Source organism: Dipodomys spectabilis, unplaced genomic scaffold, assembly GCF_019054845.1.
Source record: "Dipodomys spectabilis isolate Male_0828 unplaced genomic scaffold, ASM1905484v1 ptg000054l, whole genome shotgun sequence".
Taxonomy (NCBI): Eukaryota; Metazoa; Chordata; class Mammalia; order Rodentia; family Heteromyidae; genus Dipodomys; species Dipodomys spectabilis.
Genome location: NW_024870731.1, coordinates 29,862,643 through 29,885,511, shown reverse-complemented (window position 1 = coordinate 29,885,511; position 22,869 = coordinate 29,862,643). Strand labels below are relative to the sequence as shown.

The following is a 22,869-nucleotide window of genomic DNA, read 5'->3' as shown; positions in this document are numbered from 1 at the left end:
TCCCTTCCCCTCCCCCAAACAGAAAAATGTATATCCAAGATGCAGGACACCGGAATCAAATACAGTGACAACAGGGGGAAGAATCATGGGGGAAGAACATACAAAAGAAACCAAAAAAAATCACATAGGATACATGTAATTCTTAAGCCATGCGCTTTTGAGTTTTTGCTGCTACTCCATCAACCTTGACTGTAGTTAACTTAAACTTCAGAATCTTCTAGAGACAGTGAAGGTCTGACACAAAATATTCAGTGACATGCGTTGTTAGAGAAACCAAATCATAGGGTATCTCTAGTTGTTAAGAACAGCCTCCGTTTCTTCTGTGTTTTGAGGGTCTTCTAATCTAAATCTCATCTAATTGGGTGAATTTCTTCAACTGTCATTAAACTATAGTTCGCCAGGGGAAACGTTAGAAAGATGTGTGGCCCTTCCCACATGCCCGCAGAAGTGAAAGAACCGCTCTGCTCTGTGTTCCAGGCTTGGCTGAGGAATCCAGAAGAAAGAATGTGGGAAAGCAAAAGATGATGTCAGCACAGAGCCTGCAGAATCCAAGGATCATTACCGTGAACTCAGAAGAAAGGCAAGAGAATACCTACTAGTGAAAGGTAATGGCATCTGGGTTTGTGCCTATGTGTGTAAACTCACAATTGACTGGTCAGGTAGAGAGGATTGGGTATATCCTAGTACATAGTTTCAGAACGCTTGGGTTGAGCTTCAGTTCCTATCTGTAATCGTAGTTACTTCGGCAGCGAAGATAGAATGGCAGTTCAAGGTCAGCCTGAGCAAAAAGTGTCTGAGACGCCCCTCCCAAGCTGGGTGGGGTGGTATATTCCTATCATCCAAGCTACAGTGAGCATTATAAATAGGAATATTACAGTACAGACCAGCTCTGGCAAGAAGTGAGGACCCCCCGCCCCATCTCAGAAATAATGAGAGCACAAAAGAGCTAGCGGTGTGACTTACCCAGTGGAGCCTCTGCATAGCCAGTGTGCGCCCCAAGGGGAAACTTCAGCACCACCAACATTCAAAGACACGTAACTGTAAATGGAGAAAATCAGTGAACACACGTAGTCCTCTACATTCTAGTAGAAGATAGACTTCCATGTTATAGACGTTTTCTTCCCAGAACCAAAAAAAAGAGAAAAAGAAGAAGGAAAGAAAGAAAAAGACAAAAAGAAAGTACTAACTATACTGTTCTTAGACACGTTACCTACCATGCTAATATTTTATACATTTTGTACATTTGTGAACTATTTTCTCTTGATTCACTGTTGAACATTTAAGCAGCTTAAGTCCACTAGACAGAAGATCAGAGCTGATGGTTGATTACCCATGCTGGGATTTCCATCCTTAGCTTCACTGTATTAAGAGCTGATGGTCCATTACCCATGTGGGCACTGTACTGTGCTTTGTATGTTTAACATCAATTCTTACTTTCTCTCTTTTCTGGTGCTTTGGGATACAGTGAAAAGGAGCATGATAGATTTGAATGGTTGTAGATTGTTATAGTAATACGTATTTGACAGGCAAAGGTGACCTGAAAGAAATCTTTGTACGGTGTACATAACCTGTTCATAAGTAAAGCATGCAACAATTGAGAATATACATACAGTGAAATTCTTACACATGCCAAATATGAATGAAATAGAAGGATATGGTGCTCAGAGAAATGAGCCTGCTACAAGCAGATAAACGCTGTATGACTCTACTGGAAATGTGTAGGATGCTGGTTGCACACAATACGCATGTACTTAACACCAATAAATTGCTCACTTACCACAGGCTTAAATGGTTAGTTTGGTTATGTATTTTTATCATATTTAAATGTTCAGAGGAAAAGTTCCTAGTTGGTTTTTTTTCAAAAGAAAACATCCTAGTAGTTTAAAATGTCATATTCATTCATTTTAGTGATAGCAAAAATCGCTTGATTTCGTAGCCTGTAGCAAAAAGTATAATTCTTTTTGAAGGGGGGAGTGGGCGGGAAATAAAACCCAGTGTCTCATTGTAAATGATCCTGCATGTTCCTAACTTTTAAAGAACCAAAAGATTCCCAGCCAACTGCCAGATACCCTGTTCAGCACCTTACAGATGTTCACTCATTTAGACCTTCACAGAAATAGGAGGTATTGTTGCCTCCACTGAGGCTATTGAGACCAGAGAGGTTTGTAGCATGTCCAAGGTCACACAGTTGTGGAGAAGCAGAGTGAGTCATCAGACATGAAAGAATAGGTCCAGAGCCATGCTACTCTGAGCCGCTATATCTGACCACCTATCGGTTCTGAAGACCTTTAAGAACAAGCCAGCTGTCTTGTCAATTGCATGCACATTATTTACTTATTTATTTCCTCCTTTTTCTTTTTCCTTCTTTTTTTCCCACACTGGTTATTTTTTGAAATAGGATCTGACTTTCCACATAGTACCCTTCATAGCTGGGCTGACAGGTGTGTGCCACCACACTCAGCTTCTGTTGAGATTGGGTCTCGAGGACTTTTCAGCCAGGACTATTCTGGAACCATGATCCTCCCAATCTCAGCCTCCAATCATGTAGCTGGGATGACCACTTCTCAACTATTGGTTGAGAAGTGGTCTCAACTATAGGCTTAGGCTGACCTCAAACCATGATCCTCCTACCCTTAGCCTCTTTGTGTAGCAAGGATTGTATGCATGCCTGACCAGCACCTGATGGAATTTGTCTTTCTGCCCCACACTGCCATCTGCCTGCTTCGACATCCACCGCTGGCATTATAGGCATGCTGGTCCCCTTTCTTACATTTCCATTGCATAGTTAATGCTGAAAGCTTGAGATTATTGATAAAAACAATTAGCTTTTCTTCATTACAGGCCTTGTGATCTACAATATGCAAATAATTTGTGTATAGCTGATAAATTTATCCTTAACATTTACCCACCTTTCTTACTGGCTACAATAATGAAGAAGAACAAAAGGAATGCTACCTACCAAACATGCAAGTGTCCAAAGCAAGAAAGAGCCCTGCAAAGGAAATCTTCAAACAGAAAGGAAAAAAACATAACCTTCTATTCTTCATCCTAAGATTTGTGTTTCCCAAACTATTCATTATGAAAAAAAATGCCTGTGTTCAAATTTAGGAGAGACTAAGTTAACGCCAGATAAGAGCACCTTTACAGCAGGAATTCTTAGGAGACCTAACTAACACTGTGAATTGCCAAGAAAGGTATATGATTGTATCATGAATTACTAAATATATAATAACATATTATGTAAAATACAGCACATTCCACAGAGTTATTTTATCCCAGATAACTTCTCCCAGGGAAATCACAAGGGGTTAATGCTTTCCAGTACTAACTAGAAATTTGGGTCTTCCTGGAACTGGAGATTTTCCAACACTCCCTTATCCCACAAGGTATTCATCCTCACCCCTGTGCTATTCTCACTAAACATGGAGCAAAGAAAAAAACCTTAGCACACCTCTTAGCACACCTGAGATGAGCTGACATTTTAAAGCAGACTTTGCTAAACAGAAAAAAGCTTTAAAGAGCTGAGTGGAGGAAGAAAAATGTGAAGTCCTATATATGGTCCCATATCTGCGAGTCTTTGGGGCCAGGACAGAATACAAGCTCTCAACCCTGTTTCTTGTCTTTTCCCCTCCTGTCCCTTGACCTTGTGACTCTTTTGTCATCCAGCACCCAGGATCACCCAAAGGCTTATCCTATTACTACTGAGGAGAAATCTCATTGACCATTGTATTTTCACAGCTCAATCCTCTCTAGTTTAAATTTCTGAGGTCCGTGCCAGGATTTTTCTTCTCAGTCCTAACTGCCAGCTCTGAGCTACTTCAATGCTGATAACTAGATGCGATGTTCCCGTGAAGACAGCAAAGAATGCAGTGAAAGTATCTCCCTCACTTCCCATGCCAGGACAGACATTATTAATCAGAGCAGAACTGACAACAAGCCGAATAATGTTCCTGCCAGGTATTACCTTTAGATTGCTGTTCAGGTGAGGAGAGGAAACTCTCTCCTCCAGTTCTGGAGCTTTGTCTGGTGGAATCTCTTAGAAGAATGCAATGTCTCTAATCTTCTACCAAATAAAGACATGCACTCATGTGTACAGTCATACTTTTAAAAATCTATTTTAGCCAGGCATGGTAGGGTACACCTGCAATCCCAGCACTTGGGGGTGGAGGCCAGAGGATCATCAGGTTGAGGCCAGCTGGGACTTTGTAGTGAAACACTTTTGAAAAACATCTTGAAGAATTTTTAAGTCTGTTTGTATGATATAAGGCTTTCCACTACAGTCCCAGAGGTACAGGCACCATGCTTAACTGGGAGAGGAAGGAAGGCTGCTACCTTCCAGCACTGGCTGGAGGCCCCGAGCCTGGGCTATCTGTTGCTTATCATCTAAGGTGGGGATAGATGGTAGAGTCTCCATTTTAATTATCAAGCCCTTGGAACCGTCTTTGTGTGCAAGGTTCAGCAAACAGCCTGTGTTCTTTGTGAAACCTCAGCAAAAGCTGTGCAGGTATAAACAAAAGCTAACATGATGATAGACTTTGAAACTAATTAACACCTGGCATCTGCGGTTCCATTCCCCTGTCTTGCAGCATTATAGAATGAGAGGGCACCATGGTATGGTGAGACCAACTGAACATGTCCTCCGGGGTTCACTCTGGGCTCCCCACTTACTTTCTTGGATCGATGATGATTTACTGCTTCACCTCCTTGAGCTTTGAGGTCATCCCGGAATACTGATAACATCTTATCCACAGTCATGAGAACTAAACTTGGAATCCAGCATTTAATTCACCTGATACTGAAATGATAGCCTGTTCAGCTGTCTTTTAAAGGACCCTTAACATTTCAGTTGAAGCCCTTGTGCACAGTGGGGCCAAAAGAAAGCTATGTGTGTTCTTGTATAAGATTTATCTTAAAAGTTATGGGGTCCAATCTTTACTATTTTAAATTGTGCTGTGGGCATGAACTTTCCCTCATGGCCAGTAGGGGGCACTGTGTGACCAGACTACTCCCAACGCCTGCTCAAGGTGACTGTGGCTCTTCATCTCAGGACGTAAAAATGATGATCTTGAGGGATCTACATGTCAAGGAGCAGCGTGGGGGCAGGGGACAGTGGATGTATTGTGCAGAAAGCATTGTGGGAAGACCACCAATGCCAGGTTGCCTGTGGACAGGAGACAATAACACTGAGAAACTAGAGAAGAGGATGGAAGTCTTAAAGCAATAGTACATCAACACCACACCCCTTCTCTGTTTGCTCAAGCAATCACTGGGCAGGTAGCAGGGAGACAGCTGGGGACAAAGATACGTGAACACCGGGACTGATGGTAGAAATGAAATCTGATTGCTATCAACAACATCTGATACATGTTTTTGACTTTATGTTGCCTCCGTGTAATTTGTGACTGAGAATCTTACACTCATCCTTTTAGTCTTGCCTTGTGACACTAGCTTCAGGACTTAGCCCAATCTCCCTTGGCAATATTTTATTCATTTATTTAAGGGGTGCGTGCTTGCTAGGCTGGTGGATCAGTCTTGAGCTCCTAGTTGGTTGTCTCTCCTCTGTCTGAGTCGGTCAGTTGCTAAGAGCTGGAAGAGCTGGTCTGTAGTCCATGCAGAGAAGGCAGGTGGCGCTGTTGAGCAGTGCGCTTCCAGGGCGAAGGCGTGCTCAGCTTCCACCATCAGTTTTAAGGGGGGGGGGGGGGGGGAGCCATAATTCCTACATGTGCCTGGGAATTACCTGAATCTTATTCATCACTGTATGTTTCGCTCCACAGAAATGTTGCCTGGATGAGTTGCAGAAGTCGAGTTGTTTGTTTTGTTGTTGTTGTTTTTTGCATGCTTGCATATTCTGTTTCTTTGTTGTTGATAGAATACATTACCAGTGACTTACTTTACCCAAATTTGAGTTTTGTACAGTAGGTTCTGGAAAGCTATGGATCCCTTTTCGGAAAAACATATTAACTATATTGAAAATGAACCATACAACTTGTGGGAGATGGCCGTTGAGAGGGGGAAAAAACTGGGCAAAAACGAGGGAAGAGATAACACTCTTCAAGAAAAAAAATCTCATTACCTGATTTACATAACTGTGACCCCATCTGTACATCACCTTTATGATAAAATTAATTAACTAATTAAATTTAAGAACATTTTTAAACTAAATTTAAATGCCACTGATGGAAAACAAAGGTTCTGGTTTGGGGAGGCATGACCCAGGAGGTTGTGCTTGAGTTGAAAGTACTGCCAGGCCCTGAGTTCAGTCCCCAGTATGGCACAAATTTACTTATGTGGTAAAATGCAGCTTCTGGTGATGGTTCTCCTAACTGTAATGTCAGAATTACCAGAAGTATAACCGTATTTTCCAATGTAGTTATGCCCAGTAATGTGTTATATAGGCTCTCCATTGGTGGTCAGGTCACAGACATGGGCATTTCTGTTGTTTGTAACCTATACTCACATATGAAAGAATGCTAGATTTCAGCTTGAGATTATTAACAAAAAATAAATAAAAATAAAACGTGATTTCCTCATATATTCCCAATGCTTTCTTGAGTTTCACTCAAGGATCCTTTGGAAGTCATGGAGGCCTAGCTAAAACCTTGGGTTCTCTGAGCTGGGGTAGGGATCAGGACTGTCTATGAAAGGGTGTGGAGGAAATTTTCAAGGTGCCCCAAAGATCCCATCTTAAGTATGGTGATGGTGTATACGTTTGCCAAATACTTAAAGACTGCATACCAAAAGGGTAGATCTTGCTGTATATAAATTAGACTTCATTATAAAAGAATGGTGGAAGGAAAGAAGGCTGAGAGAGTGATGTTACATATCGCAGCTCATAGAACAGCCACTGAACCCCTGTACCTCTTTGATTCTAGAGCCAAGCTTCTTGCACAGTTATTTAGTGCTTTACTGAGGGTCATCATCAACAGGTGTTCTGTGAAAAGACTCAGAAACAAGTCTTCCATCTGTGCCATCTCTGTCCCTTAGTTTTGTTATCTATAAAATGAAGGTGATTGTAATTATATTTACTCATAAGATTGGGGATTCTATTGGCTCATAAAGTACTTAGAATAGAGGAAGGAAGAAAGGGAAGGAGGAAGAGAGGGAGAGGAAGGAAGGAAGGAAGAAAAGAAAAGAAAAAATGCTTGATAAAAATGTACTCATTACCTTGCCCATGTAATTGTAACCCCTCTGTACGGTATTTTCACAATAAAAAAAAGGAAAGAAAAGAAAGAAAATAGTTCCCAGCACATAGGACGAACTGTAAGATCATCTAAGATTAAGCTTGGGGATAGAGCCAAGGCCAGCCAGGATGCAAAACCTCAACATCACTAATCACTAATCACAGAACGTTAGTACTTGGTGAAGAGAAGTTAGTTGCTGATAAATAAAGGGTGAATGTATATATCCCAAAGCACATCAGCTCATCTACCTTGCCAGATGCCTTTTGAAGCGTGCATTTTTTTTTTTTTGGCTCTGGTTGGACCGCAGCTCCTGATGTGTCAGCTCCCCAACATCCTTTTCCCTTTCCAAACCACTCCCCCTGCCGGACCACCCCCACACGATGATTTCCCCAAAGACAAACAGTGCATTTGACGCTGTGTTTATGAATGAAATTCATACCCAAGGACATAAGGATGACAGCTCTCCTGTAAACTCAGTGTGATGAATGCCACAACGCCTTGCCTTTGATTGATGTCCGATGCCTTTCAAATGGGCCACAAAACTGTTAAATATTTATAGCAGGGCAAAGTGCTCCCTGGCCATGTCTCTAGTAGAATCATGCTGATAGTTTGATCCTGAGATACTTCACTCTTCAGAGTACTGTTTGTGAATGGACAAATAAATTTCTTACACGTAAAGAATATCTTTGAATATAACTTTCTATGTCAGATCCCAGACAACAGCCCAGAACAAGGAAATTATGGAGACCAAATATCATAAAAGAATCCCAAACCTTCATTTAAAATATTTCCAACCTTTCTCGCTACATTTTAAGTACATTTTATAAGGCAGAGGAGGAGATGTATAATGCAGTGAATTCTTTTTTGTTTGGATTTTCAAGGTTGAGACTCTATCTATAATCCAGGCTGGCTTCAAACTTCCTTGGTAGCCTGGTTCAGCATATTCAGTTCTCACCAGTTGAGATAGTATTGGTCTATAAGGCCACCATATACACTGAATTAGCAATGATCATTCATGGGGAGATACAGGTTAAAATTTCTATATATCTCTATGCATTCTCATTAGCCAGTGAATGCATAACCTTGTTTAAGTGTTTCCCTGTAAAGACACCATATTAAGTCTAAGTTGTTAATTCACTGACACTGAATTGGACAGTGGCACTATGACTTATGCCTGGGTGAGGCTTATCTATGATGTTTGGTTTTTTTGGTCATTCATGGGGCTTGAACTCTGGGCTTGGGCGCTGTCCCTGAGCTCTTCAGATCAAGGCAAGCTCTCTACCACTTGAGCCACTGCACCACTTCGGTTTTCTGGTAGTATTGGAGATGAGAGTCTCACAGACTTTCCTGTCCGGGCTGGCTTTGAACCACAGTCCTCAGGTATCAGCCTCCTGAGTAGCTAGGACTAGGCGTGAGCCAGCACACCATTGGCTCTATGATGATTTTTGTTGTTGCTTGCTTGCTTTTCTTCCTTCCTTCCCTCCCTCCTTCTCCCTTCTCCCTCCTTCCTTCCTTCTTTGCAAGCTTGTCATGACCTTTTACATAGAAAGTCACTTCGGGATGTCATAAAGAAGGCTTAAGAACAACAGAACCTGGTTTCCACAGTTCCAAGACTGACAAATCCAAGATCGAGGCATCAGCTGATTGGATATCTGGGAAGGCACCACATTCATTGATGGCACTTCTACCAGTGCTGTACTTGTTAGAACGGGGCAAGTCAACACTCCAGGACCCCTTAAAAGGGCACTAATGTCCTTCCTCAAGTCTTTGTCCCCATGACCTCATTGGTCATTAAGTTTCAACCCAATCTTCACTTTGGTGACCAGGTTCCATCCAGCATATGCATTGGGGAGAGAGAGGCACAAACATTGGGACCATAGCTAATTTAGCACTAGAACCATACCTGGGACCCTTTGTCAAGCTCAACCTGGAGGCCAGCAAAATCACCAGCAAAAAGTACACACGTGAGAAAATATGCACTAGATCGACTGTGAGAAGGAACAGACATGGAAGGAACGGTGAAGCAAGAAAGCAGTGTGCATGACACTCTGCTGAAAACGAACTTTACAACTTTGCAGGGGGCGGGGAGGAAAGAGTTGGGGAGGCGGGGAGGGAGGGGAGGGGAGGAGAAAAACAAAGGAGGGGTAACACGGCTCGATAGGAAAGGACTCACTACCTTACTCATGTAACTGTATCTTTTCAATAAAGTATGTATATTTAAAATTTAAAAAAAAGAAGGCAGACTGACCTTGTTATAGCTCAGCTAGGAGCCCTGTGTGTGCTATGAGACTGAGTTTTCACAGCTGAATATACTGTGAGTCAGAAAATGACTGCTACAGGACCTCTGGGATTGATTTTGGAGTTTCAGATGAATTTGAGTGAGTATTCAAAACCTGTGAGTAGTGAGGACTTTCTATCTCAATAATGCCATCACAGACACAGGCTCTGGTGGCTTTTCTCCTCCACTCCTGAGCACGTGGCTTAGGTAGAGAACTTACACTGGACCATCACCCTGGGATCACACACCTGGGCCAAGACGTAGCTTCCTGCCTTTAGCAGAGAACTTCCGGGGCGTCTACAGATGATGGGGAGGGGAGGTTCCAATAGCTATTCAGATTTCGAATGCAAATTTTGACTGAGTTTTATTAGAACATACCCACACCCATCTGTTTTCCTATTTTTCAGTAGCTGCTTTCATGCAGCCCTGGGGTTGAATTAGGTTAAGACAAGTCGTTGTCATAGATACCTTTAAGTTCACAGAGCTGAACATACTTTTAAAATAAACTTGTTGACTTCCAGTCTAAAACACTGCTGCTGGACACCCAAAGGGACGTGTCCACAATGAAAACTGTGGAGGAGTTACACCTTACTTTGCAGGAAGGGATGGGTAAATTTTAAGCAATATGAAATAGGCCTTCTCCATATTCCAACCTCCACCCTCCCTTTTAATATAAGCTTAGGTTTTCAAATCCCCGTGAATGTAAAAACTCTAGAATATACTTGGTATGTTGAAGCAGATGACAAAAAGCATCAGACTGTTGACAAATCTGTAGAAACCAATTTAAATGTGAACAGATAGAAGGCGTCAGCACGCAGGTGAAAACGTGACATCTTGTCTGCTCGTGTTGGGATTACCCTGTGAAATGCCAGAACTTGATTGCCTGTCAATCAAGATCACAATGCTTGTTTTCCAGTTTCATCTTAGTGATCCTTCAGACCAGGGCTACCCAAGAGAATTTTCTGCAAAGCTGGAAATACTCGGGATCTACTTTATCCAATATGGCAGCCATGAACATGTTCTGCCCTGGTATAAATGAGGAAAAGAGTTTTTGTTTTGTTTTGTTTTCAAATTTCCGTTCCGGTTTTGCTCAATTGAGCCACATGGTACTAGTAGCTACCTATTTGAACAGGACACAAACTCAAGGTTGTAAACTAACCTGAAATCATGATTTGTTGCCACTGTTTAGATTTTCTATAAAGGTCTGAATTATAGTTGTGGGAAGCTAGAAGTATTTAGAATCCCTGGGGATATTTGGGATTGGACTAGACATGCAATCACTGCCTTCCACTGCTCCTTGTTGTCTAGCATACAGCCAGCTATATGTTTATTTCTCTGACTTGGTCTCCCAACCAGCACATGTACATCCAACTCAACTTTAAACATAGGATAAGAGATATGAAGTACCCAGCAAGGTAACACATAGGCTGGCACCAGTATTCAGGTCCCTAGCAGATCCTTCTCTCCCCAGGAACATGGCTAAAATCTCTGCGGTGTGAAGGTGGAGGAGCTAGGTATGTCTAAGCTGTGCCCAAGGGCAGGTTGGGTGAGTGCAGTCTCTGTTTTCTTCCCCTCTGGGCTGACTCAGTGACAGCCACTTGGGAGGGAGGGCGTGGGAAGGAGAGAGTGCTGAACTCCTTTTCCTTCCTGACTTCCTCTCCTGCATTGTTTAGCCTGCCTCTGTTCTGGGCGACAGAACATCTGATGGTCCCACCGCTGGCTGCCTCCTCCCAGCCTCTGCTTCATGCTGTGGCCTTGCTCATTGGCATCGACCTTTCTTTTGGCCAAAAAGCTTCTTGACTTGCTTCTGAAGTCAGTGAGATGTTGGGTCAAAATAAAAGGAGGCTACTTCCTGAAAACCACAAAAGGATCTTTCAGATAGTCCTGCGCAGTAAGGGAATTCAATCTGATTGGGCAGTGTGCCATTGTCATATCCTGTTGAGGTCAGGACTAATTCACAAAGAGGAAGTTGAGCTCCTGCAGCTCTAAGGACCCATTCACATGGATGTGAGTTCCTGCTCTTAGGTTGCCAGGAACGTGACCTCAGCAGAATCACTTAACCTCCTGAGCTTGAGTATCCTCAAATGTCAAAACAACTGGCAAGGCATATATAACCATGAATGGGAGATGACCTCTGTGCCCTTGGTTGTAACGTCTGCTCCATAGATGGAGAAGAGGCCATGCTTTCTTCCCTTTCCATGTAATTGTGTGTTGCTGCACCAGTCCTAGGGCTTGAACTCAGGACCTGGACACTGTCCCTGAGCTTTTGTGCTCAAGACTAGTGCTCTACCACTTAAGCCACAGCTCCACTTCCAGCTTTTTTGCTGATTAAGAGTCTCATGGACTTTCCTGCCCAGGCTGGCTTGGAACCTTAATCCTCAGATCTCAGCCTCCTGAGGAGCTAGAATCACAGGCTTGCATATGCGTTGGCAGCCAGCTCTTTTCGTGTATTTTATGAGGCTTTTGCAAGTGAAGGATTCTACCATTTTAATCAGGCCACGTCCATTCAGAAAGTGTTCTAAGGAAAAACCTTGTTCTGTCGACTCTAGCACATCCATCCATCACCTCCAACCCCTCCAAACATGCCGACGCAGGAGTCTGCAAATCCTGCTGTGTGCATTGTAAATAGTTACTGGTATCAACTGCTGAATTCTTGGGTTCTTGACTTTAAAAACCACTTTCATCTTTTCCCCCAAGCATAGAGCTACCATTCTTGTTTTATCCTATCCAGGCACGAGAACTTCAGCTCTCCTCTGGACATAAATGAGGCTGTCTTCTGCCTTCCTGGTGTCAAGCTTTGGACTTGTGACATAGCCAGTCAGAGAAAATGAGAGATGACTGAAGGACTCTTGCCATGATTATTGGGAAAGAGAATTTCTTCCCACCTGGGCTGTGTAATGACCCAGCTGTCAGCCTGGGCCTGGGCGTGGCTTCCTGGCTTGGTCAGATGTGTCTTTTTGAGAGATGATCAGTGAGGAAAACACCTGAGCGACACAGAGAGCTGGAGATGGAGTGGCATCAGTGGCTGAAGCCAGGGCGCTTCCCTTGTTTACTTTATCGGCTTTGTTTATCGATGCTGGCTTTGGCCTGTTGGAGTTGGATTTCTGTCTCTGTAGCTGATAGGGTTGGCTAACACTCGCCCTTTTTATGTCTACATTTCCTTCCCATCTGTCTCCCAGGGTATTTTCTAGTTAATGTAGATTCATCTGTTGGCTCTGAACCATCTCAGAGGCCACACCGTTTGCTTCCCAAGGGCTTTGAGCACCGGGTGTGCTTGACTCATCCCGTGTCCTTGACTCGTCTCGGCCCTTCTCCATTCTCTCCCTCCAATCTGTACAACTCCTGCTTTGCAACCCAAGTGCACTCAGAGTTTACCATTGCCGTTACATATCACATCAATTTAATGCCTTAATCAACACACACACTTACGTACTATCCTGCCATGGCGGAGGGTCTGACCCAGCTTAATTGGGTCCTCTTCCCAGGGTCTGACCAGGCAGAAATTCAGGTGCCAGGGATTGCGGTCTCAGTGAACACTCTGGCTCCTCTTCCAGGTTCACTAGCGGTTGGCAGAATGGACTTCCTTACAAGTATGGAGCAGAGGCCCCCCGGCTGCTGGAGGCCGCCTGGAGTCTCTCATGGGTCCTTCCCCAGATGACATGGCAGCTGCTTGAAAGATCCATGAGAATGCTCTTCTCCCCAGGGTGCTGTGAGGGAATAAACATGGAGGGGGGAATCACCCATGTGTGTCAGGGTCATGGCCTCCCATCGCCTTCGCTGTCTTCTCTTGGCTAGAAGCAAGTCTAAGAGGGCTGTGTGGCTCCGTGGCCCATTTGGAATTCTGCTTACTGCCTCCCCTTCTCTTCATAGGAGGTCTAAATCGAATTCAATAAATAGTTCCATAATAGGTGTAGGTATTGACTAGTAAGGTTAATAAGATTACTTATTGGTCAGTAAAGTTTTCTGTGTATATACTGCAGTGAACATATGTGATTAGTTATATCTGTGTGTGTATGTATATATATATATATATATATATATGTATGTAGATGACTACATGAATAACAACCACATAAATATCAGATCCTAATTCCTAGAATCTCTAAAATATTACCTTATGGGGCAAAGCTTTAGCAGATGTGACTAAATAAGATACTTAAAAATGAGGAGGTTACTCTATATCATATACTCCATATCTAGGTGAGTCCTACCTGAGAGAGGGGAGGAAGGAGAGGGAGACAGAAAGAGACAGAGACAGAGAGAAAGAGGAGGAGGAGGAGGAAGTAGTGGAGAAGGAGGAAGAAGAGGAGGTAAAGAGAGGAGGAGTGGGAAGGGAGGGAAGGAAGTGAGAAAAGAGATGATGATGTGAAGACAAGAAGGAGGTAGAGATTGGAGCAGTAGGCCCTTCAAGTCAAGGAGAAGTTAGAATTCCCTATTAGAACCTCCACCCTGGCCCTGCTGACCATGGCTCCCACCCAGTAAAATGGATTTGGGGCTTTTCACTTTCAGAACTGAGAATAAATTGCCACTGTTTTAAGCCACCCTTTTCATGGTTAATTTATTACAGCCGCCATAGGAAAGTATATTAATACTCATCACTGGATTTGAATTTGAAGTCTGGGGCCCAGAGACCAGCTTGATTGCCAGATTTCGGATGTGTTTGCCATATACGTTACGAAATAATATTTCACCCAGCAAGGTCTTCCAAATATCTGCTCTACATCTCTAGAGATGTGTGATTTGAAATGCACCACCCACGGCCACCTGTGAAGGAAGCCAGGTTTTTTTTAGAGTAGACCCCCAAATTTGCCTTTGAGCCTCTTGGTGTGTCCTGAGGGTCAAAGCCAAAAGTAGTCTTCCCACGAAAAACTTATAAAGTTTAATCTTCACAACTGGAAGGACAGGGTCTTTTATTAAATGAGGGTTATGTACTGTTCTTTTGCACAGATGATCAATCCCACATGGAGGGAAAAAAAATGAATGCTAACCTGTACTGCTTTGCCTTTCTCTTTCTTTCTTCCTTTCTTCCTTTCTTTCTTTCTTTCTTTCTTTCTTTCTTTCTTTCTTTCTTTCTTTCTTTCTTTCTTTCTTTCTTTCTTTCTTTCCTTCCTTCCTTCCTTCCTTCCTTCCTTCCTTCCTTCCTTCTTTCCTCCCTCCCTCTCTCCCCCTCTCTCTCTCCTCTTTCTTTCTTTCTTTCTGTGTGTGGTGCTGGGGCTCAAACCAGGGTCTCATCCGCACTAGACCCAGGGCTCTGTCCCTCTACCCTTAGTCCATCCACTCCTGTCCTCTATTTAACTCTTGTTAGTTTAAACAGGTATTTTGAGTGTTTCTCCATTTGACAATCATCCCTTGATTCCCAACCATGTGTCATGGAGGATGGCAAGTCAACAGAGACCGAAATCAGACAGATTTCCTGCTCTCAAAGCACTTCCATGCTCCCTGAAAACAAGACAAAGTAATAGTCTTGTGAATAAGTGTGTAGTTGAGACTCTTATCTCTAGTTAATCACAGAAAAAGCTAGTGGCTTGCTATGGCTCATGTGGTAGAGTGGTAGCCTTGAACAGAAAGGAACTCAGGTATAGCACCCAAGCCAGAGTTTGAGCCGCAGGACCAGCAACAAAAATGCCAGTTGGACATCAGTAGCTCAAGCCTATAATCCTAGCTACTCAGGAGGTTGAGATCTGAGGCTTGCTGTTCAAAGCCAGCCTGTGCAGGAAAATCCATGAGATTCTTAACTCCAATTAACCGCTGTCCAAAAAGAAAGCCAGAAATGGAGGTGTGTGGCTCAAGTGGTAGAGCATCTTGAGAGAAAAAGCTAAGGGATAGCACCCAGGCCCTGAATGCAAGCCCCAGTACTGGAGTCAAAAACAAAAAACCAAACAAATAATATGGATGTGTTTCTCACAAGGCAATGCTCAGTGCCTTGAAAGAGCTGGGCAGCTCAACACAAGTAAGAGACAAGTTCCCATGGTGTCCCTGGAGGAGCTCAGCTGCCTGCACCTGATTCCAGGCAGCACCTGCCATAGGGTGAAAGGCAGCATCTGGAAGTGCGCCACCATCAAACCCAGCTTCACGGTACTGCTCCCCTGCAGCAATAAATAGCAGCTATTGACTCAGCCCCGCTGGAGATCTACGGTTCCCATTGACTTTCCCTGCCCATGCACCGCTGCTCTTTAGTAGAGGAACACCTTCTAATGAAAAGGAAGCCAAGAACCATCTATTTCTAAGATGTAATAGAAAGTCATTGGGGGGGGGGGTATCTCAGAACTACGATGCCTGCCCCTCCTCCCAAGTCTGCTTTGTTCTACTCATCTGCTTCATGGCAGTCTTGATCGGCTCTGGCTCTCTCCATTGTTAAAGCATTTGGAGTAGGGGAGGACAGTACTGTGGATTGTACATGATCTTATGAGGACGTTTAGGTAGGCGTCTATGGAGTGCCGTTACCAAGCTCCTCTGGAAGCGCAGTACATACATGAAATGCAGCCATGTCTTCTGGTCTCTCTCTGATGAAGGAAGCGTGTGTCTGGAGAAAGTGTAGTTGGAGCTATTCCATATGCCCCTCTCCCAGGCCAACAGCATCCTTACCGAAAGAAAGCCACATTCGGTATCACACCAATCCCAACAAAGCCCAGAAAGGAGAAACCCCAGAATTTAGCAAATACATTATGTTCTCCTTTTCTGAGTGGCTTGCAGCATGTTCATTTCTTTCCTGAGCAGCTCAATGGCTTGCAGGCTTTTAGTGTCTTCATTCTACTGCTTCTCAGAATGCTGTGTGGGCTCGGGATGTAAGATGCATGTAATCACGATCACTTCAGTTTAATGAAGAAATCAAGTAGAGATTCCTAGGCTGGGGTAAAATGGGAGCCTTTGCTATTTCAAGCAGTGTGTGTGTGTGTGTGTGTGTGTGTGTGTGTGTGTGTGTGTATTGAAACCATTGCTAAGATTGGATAACATCTGGGGATGCCTGGATATGAAGTGAACTTACAGTGATGTGTGACCATACAGGGCAGTTCTAAAAGAAGTGAATAGGAAAGAATTCTGTGTGAGTGTGTGTGTGCATGTGCATACATGTGTGTGCATGTGTGCACATGCATGTGTGTGAGTGTGCATGCACATATGCATACATGCATGTGCGTGTGTATATGTGGTAGTAGGGTTTGAGCTCAGGCCTCATATTTCCAGGTAAGCTCTAGCACTTGAGCCATGCCCTCAGTTATTTTGATTTGTTTTTCAGATAGGCTAGCTTTGGACCATGATCCTCCTACTTCTACCTCCTGTAGCTGCAGGAGTATAAGTGGGAGCCACCATACCAGACTCTGGGGGAGTATATAAGATGGATTAGTGAGAGCACATGTCTAATGGCCTTCATACAGGACAATAACATTTTAAGAGACAGTATGAGTTCAGCTCTGGCTCTAACTTGGGATCACTTAGGGTCAAGCCTGGGCAAAGTGACTTTGCGTAAGCTACTTCACTTCTCTGGGCCTCAGTTTCTTTAGCTGTAAAGTGAATATAATAAAAACGTCTACGATTTAGAGTCACTAGGATAGTAAATGAAATTATAATGCGTATAAGCTCATTGGTACTCAGTAAATATTAACAATTGATTTTGTTATTATGGTTGACTAGTGTCACCTACTGACCTAGCTAGGTGCAGCTCTTCAATGAGCGATTTTTGTGCCCAGTGTATACTAGGCAATGTGTAAGGAATCAAGAGTGTGACAGTGGCCACGCATACTAGTTCATGCATATCATCCCAGCTGCTCAGGAAGCAGAGATCAGGAGGCTCACAATACAAGGCCAGCCTGGGAGTTATAAAGACCCTATTACAACAAACAAGCAGGAATGGTAGGACATTCTTTCCCTAATCCCAGCTACACGGCAGTACAGGTAGACTCAAAGTCCAAAGCCAGCTTTTAGGAAAAACACACTACTCTATCAAACACAAACACACACACACACACATACACACAAAATGAAAATTTTAAAACCATTTGGGGTATAACTCAAGTGGTAGAGCACCTGGCTAGCAAGCACAAGGCCCTAAGTTTTAACCCTAGTCCCACAAATAATAGCAAAAAAGAAACAAAACAAGCAACAACAACAACAAAAACACAAGAAGAATGAATCAGTGAGCCTTTTTGATAGGCATAGGAATTAGAGAGTTTCTGTGCTAGAGATATGTTGGGAGCCCAGCAGTGGGGTCCGAGACAGCACCCTGATAACTTCACGGCCCATCATGGGGATGTAGGTAGTTGCAAAGAAGGCCTTGGTAGCTGGCGAGTATGAAGCTTTGCCATTGAACTTACTGGGTATGGGAAGGATAACTTTTTGATAACTTTGTAGTTATCAATATTATAGGAAAGTTTACAAGCCCAGCATGGAATCTAACTCTAATGATGTCTTCTAACTTCTAGATAACCTTTTTCTGCAATGTCAGCTGCCCTTGGGGTCTACCTTTTTTCTGACTCCAAAGGTGGTTTGGCTCTGTGTCTCCACCCAGGGAGACAGTTGGCATGGGTTTGGGATAGAATGCCTGGCTTTGAACCTGGTACCTTCACATACCCACTGGACAATCTCTGTGTGGTTTCCTTCATCTCTCTCTGCCTCATCTGAAAAGTGGGGACAGTAATAGCACCTACCTCCTAAGGTAGAGGAGCATATCAATAACTTAACAGATGGCAAAAATTCACAAAACAATGTGGTAGATGAGGGAGCTGGAGCTAGTGCTTGGCAGGCCTGTAGCCCCCAGAAATACTCTTTGTCAATGCCATCTTCAGAGAAGTGTGATTTCTCACTAGTGAGCGATGGTTCTGCCGTATTTCTGAACACTAAGTCTCTTGTTTCTGCGACTTAGATCGAAAACAATGAAATTTTAAACATCAGTCCTGCCAGGGGTTTTTTTTTTCTGATTTCCTAGAGGTAATTGTGCCAAAGCCTGCAGTTAGAACTGTCCCAACTTGACTTGAGGCTGGTCTGTCACTAACTGGAATTGCATTGGGAATTATATTACAGCCATGTCCCAAAGTGAGCATTGTAAATTGCTTACTCTTTTATGCAGTGGGATTTTTTTTTTTGAGAGCTCCCCTGGGGAAGGAGTACAAGGTTCACTTTTTTCATAAGGCAAATCTATTGTAAATGAATTCACACGACGACATCTCTGCTTCCTCATGCTTCTGACAAAGACATTTACCCGCTGAGGAATTAGGTCTGGGATGATTCATATTCTGTGGGATGAAAAGTTGAGTTTAAAGCTGTCCAACCCTCTTTCTCCACACCAGGTATAAATGTTGTTGCCTAGGCTCATTTATGATTGAGACAAGATGAAAAGTGTTCAACTGGTACCTGGCACAAGTTGAGTCATCAGACAGAAATCTCAGCACAGTGAGCATTGAAAGGAGTCCTTAGTTGAACTTTGTATAAGCAAATGAAGTAATTTCAGATCTATAGAGGCATAGGTTGCAGAATGGCAACTTGCATTTTAAATAGCATGTGAACATTCACAGCCACCGTAATGAAAGTCAGGATGGGCGGTTCTGGCAACACTGTTATTACCCCCACCGTACCACTCAGAGCTGCGTAGCTATGGCCTTGCTTCGATCAAGAATGCTACTTCAAGCTTGTCATAGGAAAACCCAGCCCACGGGGCTCACCAATTTCCCCAACATGACTCCTTCGAGTTGTAGCTCCTTTTCTATAGGCCAAGTACAGATTTTTTTCCAACCATTGTTTATTGTTTCCAATGTTTATAAAAATATTATTCCCTCACTTCCTTCTTTCTAAAATATTTCAGGTTTTACTTTTTTTAAATATGAAGACGTTGAGCCCTTGTGAGTAACATGCTAGGCTCTTTTATTTCCTTCTTCCCATGGGCTATTCTATAGGTCCTACTACTCCTAGTCTTCAGAGGGCGTCCATTTGTCAGACTGCCACTAGGGGGAGCACTTTTCCAGAAACAGCTTGTTGGCTACACATTTGTCCATCCACCTGCACCCCAGCGCTCCCACGCACATTCCCACTTGCTTGAGTCTGAGTGTGAGAGAGCACCCCTCCCTCCCTCCCTCATGAGCACTCACACCTTGGCACATGCGCTCGCATTCACACACCCACTCTTCTACACAGGAACAGGGATGGAATGGCATAGCGATTTCCACCCTTTCAGAGCTGCTCCAGACCTGCTTGAGGGTTTAGGTTGCGTGGATGACAGGTTGTTCCCAAAGTGGTGTCAGGACAGAGAGGAATAGGTAGGAGAGGAAGGTGGGAAACTTCCTGTTCTGATTTTCCCCCCTCTGTGTCTTTTAGCTGTGTTGCCTATGGTCAGCAAGCTGAGGCCTGTTCTGCGTGTTGGGAAAACTGCATTTGCTGTTAGGAAATGTGATCCTCTTTGCGGCGAGGGTGGTGTTCTTGGCATTGGATGGGATCTGGGGACTCTGAAAGTGGAAGGACCCCCCATGCATATGATGGAAACCCTAATTCAAATTGGTTTCCACAGCCATGGTTATTGTCTCATGAAATGGAGAAATCCTGTCCCAGCGCCAAGGGAGGCTTGATCAGGAAGCTGGATTCCTTTAACTCTGTCTTTCCTACTGTGGCCTTTGCCATCAGATTGCCTTCCTTTGTAACCACAGATCCATCCACATGCCTGTGCGTTATCCCAGAATTCCAAGGGTTGACACTCACTCATATGCTAGTTGGTTCATGCTAGCTAGGATTGCTCCTGAAGTGAGGAATGGGTAAGCGCATGAATGTGTGGGAGTGGGATGGGAAATGTTAAACATCTGGAAAGGACGTGGATGTCAGTGGCCAGCGTGGTGCCTGGTCAATTCCTTGAATGTCTGAAGAGGACTGTGTAACAGCTCCTCATCATTTTCTGCCGTGTTTGGACAGATCAGTGGCAGGCTAGCGCCCCTGCTACTGCATTGTCACAACCTTTCCCCAGGACACAAAGCATAGATAGATAGATAGATAGATAGATAGATAGATAGATAGATAGATATTACCCTCTCCTTTGTTTTACATGAGGCCATTTTTGCAAAACCCCCTTTGAAATGTCTGCACAGCCCGGTGGCTTTGCCTCTCTGACTTAAGAAGTGAAGTTCAGACAATCTAGCTCCAGGGTAAAGATCAAGCCAGAATTTGTGAGTAACCTATTCCCTGCTTCTTTTCTGTGGACTCTGCTTCAACTAAGAAGTGCTTAACCAAGTAAAAGTGAGTTTCCTGCTAAGACAGCCTGGGTGGTTGGCACAGGGATCACAGGCAAGCTTAACAGAGAAGCCACCATGTTCCAAGAGGCACAGCCCAGGGTTCTTTACCAACAACCTGAGACAGGACATGTTTGCGCTTCCATTTTACTAAGAACTACCGATAGCCTGGCAGGGATTCAGTCATTTCCCCAAGGTTATAAAGCAGACAGGACTGAAGTGGGATTATGCCTTAAGTAGAGCAGTCTGACACTGAACTTGAGCTCCTCACTGGTGTCTTTCTGCATCCAAATATTCCCACTCAGTGGTCTTTAGCTGGAACGGAATTGGGCCTCAGTCTTCTGCCTTTTCTGGTCCAGTTTTTCCTGCACATGGTCACCTGCTCATTCTTGGACTCAGTTTCCTTTCCAGTAAAAACCTCCCAGAGAATCTCTTACTCAATGGAGGAAATTTCAAACTGGGGGGCGCTGGACTCTTGAAGCACAGTTGATAGGCAAGGGTCTTGTTTGAAGGTGGTGGAGTCCAGGATTGCTTGCCTCACTGTGAGCCAGAAGGATTAGTTTAGATCCTAGAATGGCAGGGTTCTCAATGTCCCTTCAAAAGTGACTTTCCAAATTTACTCCTAAATTCCTTGCCAGACAGAAATTCTCTGCTCATTTCACCTGCCGATTTCATCTGTGTAATATCTCATAACTTTGATCAGGGATGTGCTATGGCCTGTTGTTATTTTATTTTGTTTTGTTTTTGTTTTTGTTCTTTTGGTCGGTCATGGGGCCTGTACTCTGGGCCTGGATGCTGTCCCTCAGCATTTCAGGTCAAGGCTAGCACTCTACCACTTGAGCCACAGTACTACTTCTGGCTTTTTCTGCTTATGTGGTGCTGAGAAATTGAACCCAGGGCCTCATGCATGCAAAGCAAGCACTCTACCACTGAGCCACCTTCCCAGCCCTGTTTTTTTTTATAAATAAAGTTTTATTGGCACACAGCCATGCCCATCTGTGTATTTACTGTCTCTCAATACCTTCCTACCACAATATCAGAGGTGAGTAGTTATAACTCGCCTCGTATGTCCAGCAGATTCCCAAAATATTTACTGTCTGACTCCCATTAAATAAAAAGTAAAATGATCCTTGATCTAGGAAGTAGCTCTATAGCTACTTTTCTATGATCTGCAATCTCCTTTCCCGCTCTACCTCCACTTGAAGTAAAAGCCTCAAGTCTGGAAAGGAAAACACCATCTCAGTCTCTGTTCACCTGCAAAGCAAACATGTAGATGACCCTCCCCAGCCACAGCTCCTGCCCACCGAGCCTTCCAACCCTTCTTCAAATCAGTGTCCAGGCAGCTGTTACCCAGCAACTGGCCTTGGCAAAAAATCACCTTCCCTACCTGGCCCTGTGGACACATGTAGGCCCGAAAATCACATAAACAGCAGTCATGTTTAATGCAGCCTATGAATGTCCTTTGGGTTGTCAGGCCAGACAAGCGTAGCATCTCTTGTGAGGTCTACGGTCAAACAAAGCACCTGAAAAGTAGTTCCCTTATGATCAGAAACCACATGTCTGCAAGGTGCCTCACGGAGAGTACTCTAGAATCCCAACTAATGCTGACTACGTAGGTGGGATAATTGGTGGTGTTTATGTCGTTTCTCACGGCTAGCCCTTCATCCCTTTTATTAGCCACACAGCTGTAGTCAAATGCACATCCAGTAAAAGCATACACATGGCTTTACTAGGGGTCAGAGCACCTATGTGACTCCTATCCTCCGTCAGCCAAGACGGTCTTACCCTGTGCTCTGCTTTATGCAAACTCCAGGGAGGTTTCCCCATTCCCCCCGACGCTTTTCAACAGCTGGTACAAATGCTTGCTCTAAAACCTGACTAATGGCGGTATAAGAACTCAGTGAACCCAGGTACACACTGACAGCCACAGAGACAGTTCTGCTGTGAGGGCCATGTTTGTTGCTGCAAAGCTAACTGAACAGCTTCCTTTGAGGAGGAGGTGAGAGGAGAGTTGTGAATGAGGAGGCGGCTTCACTTAGCAGTTGGGACTCCTTTTTCCTCCGGTAGTGTTGGATCCAGGCTATTGCAAGGGTGGTGAGCTACACTCTTGCTGCTTTAGGCTCTTCTGCTGCAGGATGGGTAACTTCTGACACAGAGGAGCCAGCTGCACGATGAATCCTGGTAAGAGTCTTGCACGGTTGGCATCTTG

At 44.0% G+C, this 22,869-nt stretch overlaps 1 protein-coding gene across 1 annotated transcript in view; it reads left to right on the top strand.

Annotated features, from left to right (window-relative positions):
* Window positions 1-489: 489 nt before the first annotated feature.
* Window positions 490-22,869, top strand: part of Frmd4b (FERM domain containing 4B) — a 188,875-nt gene continuing 166,495 nt past the window's right edge. Inside the window, exon 1 of the mRNA XM_042679986.1 lies at window positions 490-605. The gene's annotated coding sequence lies outside the window, so the exon portion shown is untranslated. The remainder of the gene's footprint in view (window positions 606-22,869) is intronic.